Source organism: Chinchilla lanigera, unplaced genomic scaffold, assembly GCF_000276665.1.
Source record: "Chinchilla lanigera isolate Chin_1 unplaced genomic scaffold, ChiLan1.0 scaffold00159, whole genome shotgun sequence".
Lineage (NCBI taxonomy): Eukaryota > Metazoa > Chordata > Mammalia > Rodentia > Chinchillidae > Chinchilla > Chinchilla lanigera.
Genome location: NW_004955560.1, coordinates 354,138 through 360,638, shown reverse-complemented (window position 1 = coordinate 360,638; position 6,501 = coordinate 354,138). Strand labels below are relative to the sequence as shown.

Genomic DNA, 6,501 nt, shown 5'->3' with positions numbered 1-6,501 from the left:
ACAGCGTTCCTTGCCCGCTTGGGAGAAGGACTTACAGTGGCTGCTTTGCAGGTGTGTGAAGACACAGAAGTGGAGGTTGGCAGGCAGTCACAGAGCAGAATACCTGGCTCTGATGAATCACGTTCTGACTTCTGTGCCATGAAAAGAAAAAACTGAAACCAGTGCTCAAATAAAAGAAAAATGACAAATAAGTCATTGTTTGAGTAGGTCAAAACTTCCAGTAAGAACATATTTGATTGTTTTACTTTTGTTATTGTTGCTGTTTTTTCCCTTTTTGAAACAGGGTTTCACTGTACAGTTTAGGCTGGCCTTGAACTCACTAGATAACCCAGCCTGGCCTCGAACTCACAGCAATCCTCCTACCTCAGCCTCCTGAGTGCTGGGATTACAAGTCTGCACCACCATACCTGGGCTCTGTTCTTTATTCTGGAGTAAAAATTACATATAATGTGCTTTTTTGTGTTTTTCTTGGTGAACGTTTGAAATCTGTATGATTTCCATTTAGTTTTAATTCTATTGTACCTTGCTTCAGCTAGTAACAGAGGTAGTCTATTAGAAATGCAAGAATACGTGGATCATGCCAACTCATAATCAGAGAGCTACAGTGGCTCTCAACTGCTTCCGAGATGAATAATAAAATTACAAATGCTGATATTCTCCTAAAAACCCTAACTTTAACTTAGAGCTCCATAACCTGGGCCCAAGAATGAGCCTTGGGCATCGGTGAGCTCTCCAAAATTGAAACTAATATTTTGCATGTTTTCTAGAGGAAAGACCACAAAGTTCTGAGAGTCCCACTGGAGTTTCTGACTTCAAAAAGGTTCACAACTATAACTTTAATCTTCCCCTTTTACTACTTCCATCATCTCAGATGGACTGCATCCATTATTATTTCACAGATCTGGAATTTTTAGCAGGGTCAAGAAAACCTAGCCTCTGCCTTGAAGCAAGACATGATTTCCTTTACTTAGTGTCCCAATCTTCACAAAGCTCTTTTTAAAATCCTCTCCCCATACCACGACTCCATCACACCAAGGCTGTCAGCTCTGTTTACCCTGGAGTGTCAGAATCACCAGTCTTCAGATGACGACAGACAACACTGCTAACTAATGGGATGAGGACGCTTGAATTACTACGGCAAATGTGCTCACAATGGGTTTTCTTCATACATTCCCCAGGTAATCAGGGTAAAAGGCTTTTCAAGACAAGTCTTGAAATAAAGCAAATAATGATAACAGTACAGACACCTGAAGCTAGAACATAAAACATTTTAAGACAGATCAAAACATAAATGTGAGTCTCATGGAATGAGTTTGGCTACAAGATTGAGCTCAACAACAGTCTCTTTAAATTTACACAGCAGTAATTAATGTAAAATTAATAAACAGTAAATGCAATCCTAAATGAGTAGAGCAAGTGTTGTTTTTCTCTTTTTGCTATTTCAACTTCAATTGGGGGCAATTTACTTGACAAATTTAACAGTCAACTAAAATCATTTTTAGGAACTCAGCCAAATATAAGCGATGAATAAAACAAAAAATTCCACATCTCATACCAAATCTTTCCATATTTGTATTACCTACAATGATTTAGGACAAACAAATGAATAGATAACACAGCAAAGTCAAAATATTAAATAGAAGACATTGTGTTTTTAACAACCATTTTCATAATTAAAAGTTCATGATTGATACTCGCTTGTTTTTTTTTTATTTATCTCTGAAGACTTCTTTCTTCATCCAAAACACCAAATAAACAAAATCAATGTAAAAAAACCTATAAAGTTTCAGATGATACCTACTTTTGACAAATGAACCATCTAAGAGTGCCAGTGCTCAAATAACTTATGTTCACCACACAAACTTTAATAAATTAGTTACTGTCACCATTCCCTCTCCAGGATTTTCATGCCCAAGGTCAATGGCATCTATGGTGAGCTCCCTGCTACAATATATTACTTGCTGATTAACATTGCTTCAGGACACAATGTGAAAACAGAACTAGCACCTATCATTTGACTGTAAAATTTATGCAGTTGAAAGGCTCTTTCATGATTTTCTTAAAGTTAGATTCTTGATGTTCACAAAATCTTTTAAAAAACAACCTCTGAAATTTTATAGTGTGCCATGAATGTTAAATTATGCTGGCCCTGAAACAGTCAGATGCATGGTGTTAAGTAAGACTCACAAGAGGCCAAGGTGTGGACTCAGCACCTGTGCCAATGCAACAACCAAACCAAGATGGAGACTCTCAGGCTAAAGCTCCTGCTACTCCACTGAAACTAAGTGGTGTAGATCCCTTCAGAAAAGTCAAAGAAAATCACCAGGAGAGAAAGAAAATCACCAAGTCCCAGAACAGGTCAGGGCTATGCAGGACGATGAAGCCCCTCTGCTGTGACCTGTAACTGAACAGCCAATGTGCACCTTGTCCCCAGCCCTTTAATGTCTGTTTGGTCATCCACCTCTGCTCAGTTCAGCAGAGCACTCAGTCTGTTTAAAGAACAAGGTGCTGCCTGATTCCAGAATGTAAATAAAAGCCACATAAGATCTTCAAAGCAAAGTGCTGTGATTTTGTCTTTTGATGATGGTTAACAAGTTAGAAGGAAAGGAGAAACACTGCATTTCCAGAAGCATACACTCAAATGGCTTCTCCCTTCAGCACATATTTGCATCTGCATTCCATGTGGAAATGCATTCTTAGCCTTACAGTTCTTTTTTTCATTTTAAAGATAAAGGAACCAAAACATTAACAAACATGCAATCCTAAACAAAACAACATAAAAACAATGTAGAATTTCAAACAAGGTGATAAGAAATGAACAATGGTTGTTGTATTACTTACTGTTATCTTCAAACTGGCTACCCATGGCTGGGGATATAGCTCAGTGGCATCACTGCCTGCCTGGCAAGTGCAAGGTCCTGAGTTTGATTCCTGCTACCGGAAAAAAAAAAAAAAACAACTGGTTACCCAGATAAACAAATACAGGCATGTAAGAATGATCAAACAATTAAATAACATCTGTTCCATTCAAGAAAGCAATAGAAATTAGCGTGAAATTATCCTAGCTATCTTATATATATTTTCCTTCTTTCTTTTCTCTTTTCTCTCATCCCACTCATTCTTTCCTTTTGAGCAGTTTCTTTCCCTTTCACAATATGTATTGTACCTTTTAGATTTTATTTACTTCTTCAGGTTCTTATACTAGGGAGGCAATATGATGTTTACACATGTGGGTCTTATTTATTTCACTTATGAGTATGGTTTCTAGCTGCATCCATTTACATATAAAAGCCTCAAGTTTATCTTTCTTTATAGCTGGGTAATATTCCACTATATAAAACTACCACATCTTTTTTATCCATCCCTCAGTTGATGGGCATTTGGGTTGTTTCCATGATTTAGCTATTACGAATTGTGCTGCTATAAATATGGTGCACATATATCGTTGTGGTATTATGTTTTCATTTCTTCTGGAAAAATACCCAAAAGGGAAATAGCTGGGATGAATGGGACCTTTAATCCTAGTTAGGGCTGGGGATATTGCTTAGCACCAGGAAAATGTAAGACTAATGGAGTTTAAGGATGGAAGAGGAATGCGCTGGACATGAAGGTGGACCCTGGGCAGAAACATCCTTGTTCCTGAGGCGCACAGACACAAAAGGATGTATTCTCTTTTGTCTACAAAAGCCATGGTGCAGCATGGAGGAAATCTAGCTGAGAGCTGCAACAGTTCTTCAAAGATAAGGAAACTAAAATATGAAGAGAACTCAACACCCACATGTTAACTTTTTCCCACTGAAGTTGTATTACTTGAGAAATAAGAAAAAAATAAAATTAAGAGGCCAAAAGACTGGCAACAAAGTCAACCAGGAGAAAAATGCCAAACTCTAATAATCACAGGTGTTGCTAATTACCTTAAGCCCATGTTTGAGTGTACGTATGTTTAAATCTGTAATCTCTACAAACTCTAAATAAAACAACTCTGGTTTTAAATAAATTTTTCCCACAACACTAGGTAAGAACAACTATTTCCTTTTCTACTTTAAGTAGTGTAATTTAAACTAACAGGCCACATTTGCAGAAATACAATCAAAAGTTGCCAAAGGGAACTCATGGCAGGAGTTTGCTGCACTTGGAATCATTTTCTCTAAGAACTCATTAACCACAGAAGAGACCAGGTCTCAGATTTTAATCGTGCTGACTTTGTGATACAGCACATCTAAATCAACATTTAAAACCTTCAAGCATAAACAAGTTCTTTTCCTATAGAATATACTGTAGCTCAGTATATCTTTACAGGTACCTGATACTATGCTAGATTCTGGAGACAAAACCACTTAGGTCGTGAGATCTTGCCTTTAAGGAGCTCCTGTCTGGTGAGGAAAATGATAAACATGCACAGAGAATTATAAGGGGAGGGATCATAGCACAGAAATTGGCAGCATTGTGGAAAAACAGAGGAGGGATAGATAATCTAATTAGAGTCAAAGTCATGACTAAGAAAATATTATGGTAACTAATTTACCATACAAAGATTTTAGAAGCTACACTTTGAAAAACCACTATGTAAATGCTGTGTGCAGAGGATTATACAGCTTGCTTAGCAAATCAATTTCAATGAAATTATCTGAAATATATTCGTCTGCAGGCAACATGTTTGATTTTCAAAACAGACTATTCTTCCTAAAAGTTCACTGCATTTGGAGATTTGCCTCCATTAAATTTTTGTTGTACACATGGTTGGGGAAGACTCACTCTTTCAAGACACATTTGAAGGACAGTTCCAATTTCATGAATGACAAAATCTTCCAAAGAAGGATCCATCCCAGGGCTTCAGCTTAGCAGGTCCGTCCTGAGTCTACAAGGCCATCTCTGGGTGAAGCAGGTACTATCCAACATGCTGTGGGACTAGGAAACAGGTCATTACCCAACCAAGTCATCATGAGGAAGACTTCAGCAAGAAACATTTAATTACATGTCTGAGGAAGTAGAAAAGCAATTTGTTATGTAATTACTGTCACTGGCACTGACAATGTGTATTATATAGTGAATTTCACAGGGAAGTTTATAGGTTCACAATGCAAGAAAAGCAAGGGTGCTTTGCTGATGCAACTAATGCTAGTATATGTTAGAACCCATGAACCACAAGGTAAGAAGAGACCATTTGGTCCACACAGCTCACACAATTAAATATGCCATTGACTTCTACTATAAACTTTTGCTTGTCAATCCATCCCACTTCTTGGGTAAAGAATCTCCAGGCAGTTAACCAACACCAGACCTGCTAGGGACTACACAACTCCATGTGATCTAATATCATACCCTTTTCTGATTAGATCTGAGAGTTCACACAGCTTCAAGCTTACTCACTACATTTGTCCCCTTTACTAGAATTAGGTACAGACTCTTCCCTGAGAGAGATTTTCTCAAATATTACATAACAAATCAATGCTACTTTTTTTCTGGACAATGATCCTCATAAATTTTTGTCTTGCTATTATCCACTATAATAGCAATAAATAAGTAAAATCCTCTGTGATCAAGGTCTAGGCTTTTATCCAAGATTCTCATCTGTTCCTCATGTATTTCTTTTACTTCAAAACTTAATAAGCTCACCTGGACAGCTTTACAGTGCTTTAGATATGCTCATTGCCTTTGAAGTAATAAAAACATCATTTCTCTATGTGACTCAGTATTTTTCATGGAGCAATTGCTCCTAGCTCTCTAGCATACTTCATAATTCAAAGTTGGAGCCTATAGAGATGAGTTAAGTTTCTCTAGAAGATTCTCTGAGTCAAACAGCCTAGGGGGAAGTGAGCTTTTGTGCCAGGAAATGACAGGAAGTGCAGTCCCAGAGGTGAGTTTAGACACTCTGGCCTGGTGGAAGTCCTCCATGACCATCCTGCTGTACTAGCTTGTGCAGAATCCTATCTGCTTATAAAATAAGCTTCACTGACCTGGTGGCAGTTCATGGTTTTGAGAATTCCACTTTAACTGGAAATTTTTCTCAAATGGCTCTGTATTTTTGATTTGCTGACAGCTAGCACCCACAAATTTGGCAAGAATTCCCCTTCACCGAGCTGCCTCTGATTTACTGTTCCTGAGCACAGTCTTCAGCTTGGCTCCTGGGCTGATTCAACTATGATTGATTCCATTGTCATTGACATGATTCCATTGTCACTGACATGATTCCATTGTCTCCAGGGAATGTGGTGGGTGGAGCAGTGGTTGGAAGGTAAGGAGATCTACCACAGTGGTGCAGTGCACTAATGAGGTACTCTTGAGCTTCCTCGTTCTTGACCTCTATATCTGCAAGCTCGCTTCTGTTCTCATCAGCTATTCTGCCAGCAGTTCTTGAGTGCCTGTTATGGGCTACTATCTGTTTTTTGGTTTTTTTTTGGTTTTTCTCCGGTACCGGGAACCGAACTTACGACCTCGCGCTTGCCAGGCAGGCCGCTGAGCTAAATCCCCAGCCCCTGGGCTACTATCTGTTTAACAAGA

At 38.4% G+C, this 6,501-nt stretch overlaps 1 long non-coding RNA gene across 1 annotated transcript; it reads right to left on the bottom strand.

Moving 5' to 3' along the window:
* Positions 1-2,900: 2,900 nt before the first annotated feature.
* On the bottom strand, positions 2,901-6,164 carry LOC106147446. Its single transcript, XR_001232353.1, has 3 exons — positions 5,958-6,164; positions 4,756-4,908; positions 2,901-2,931 (listed from the first exon to the last, which is right to left on the bottom strand). It is a non-coding gene; the product is annotated as an uncharacterized LOC106147446 (long non-coding RNA).
* Positions 6,165-6,501: the final 337 nt, after the last annotated feature.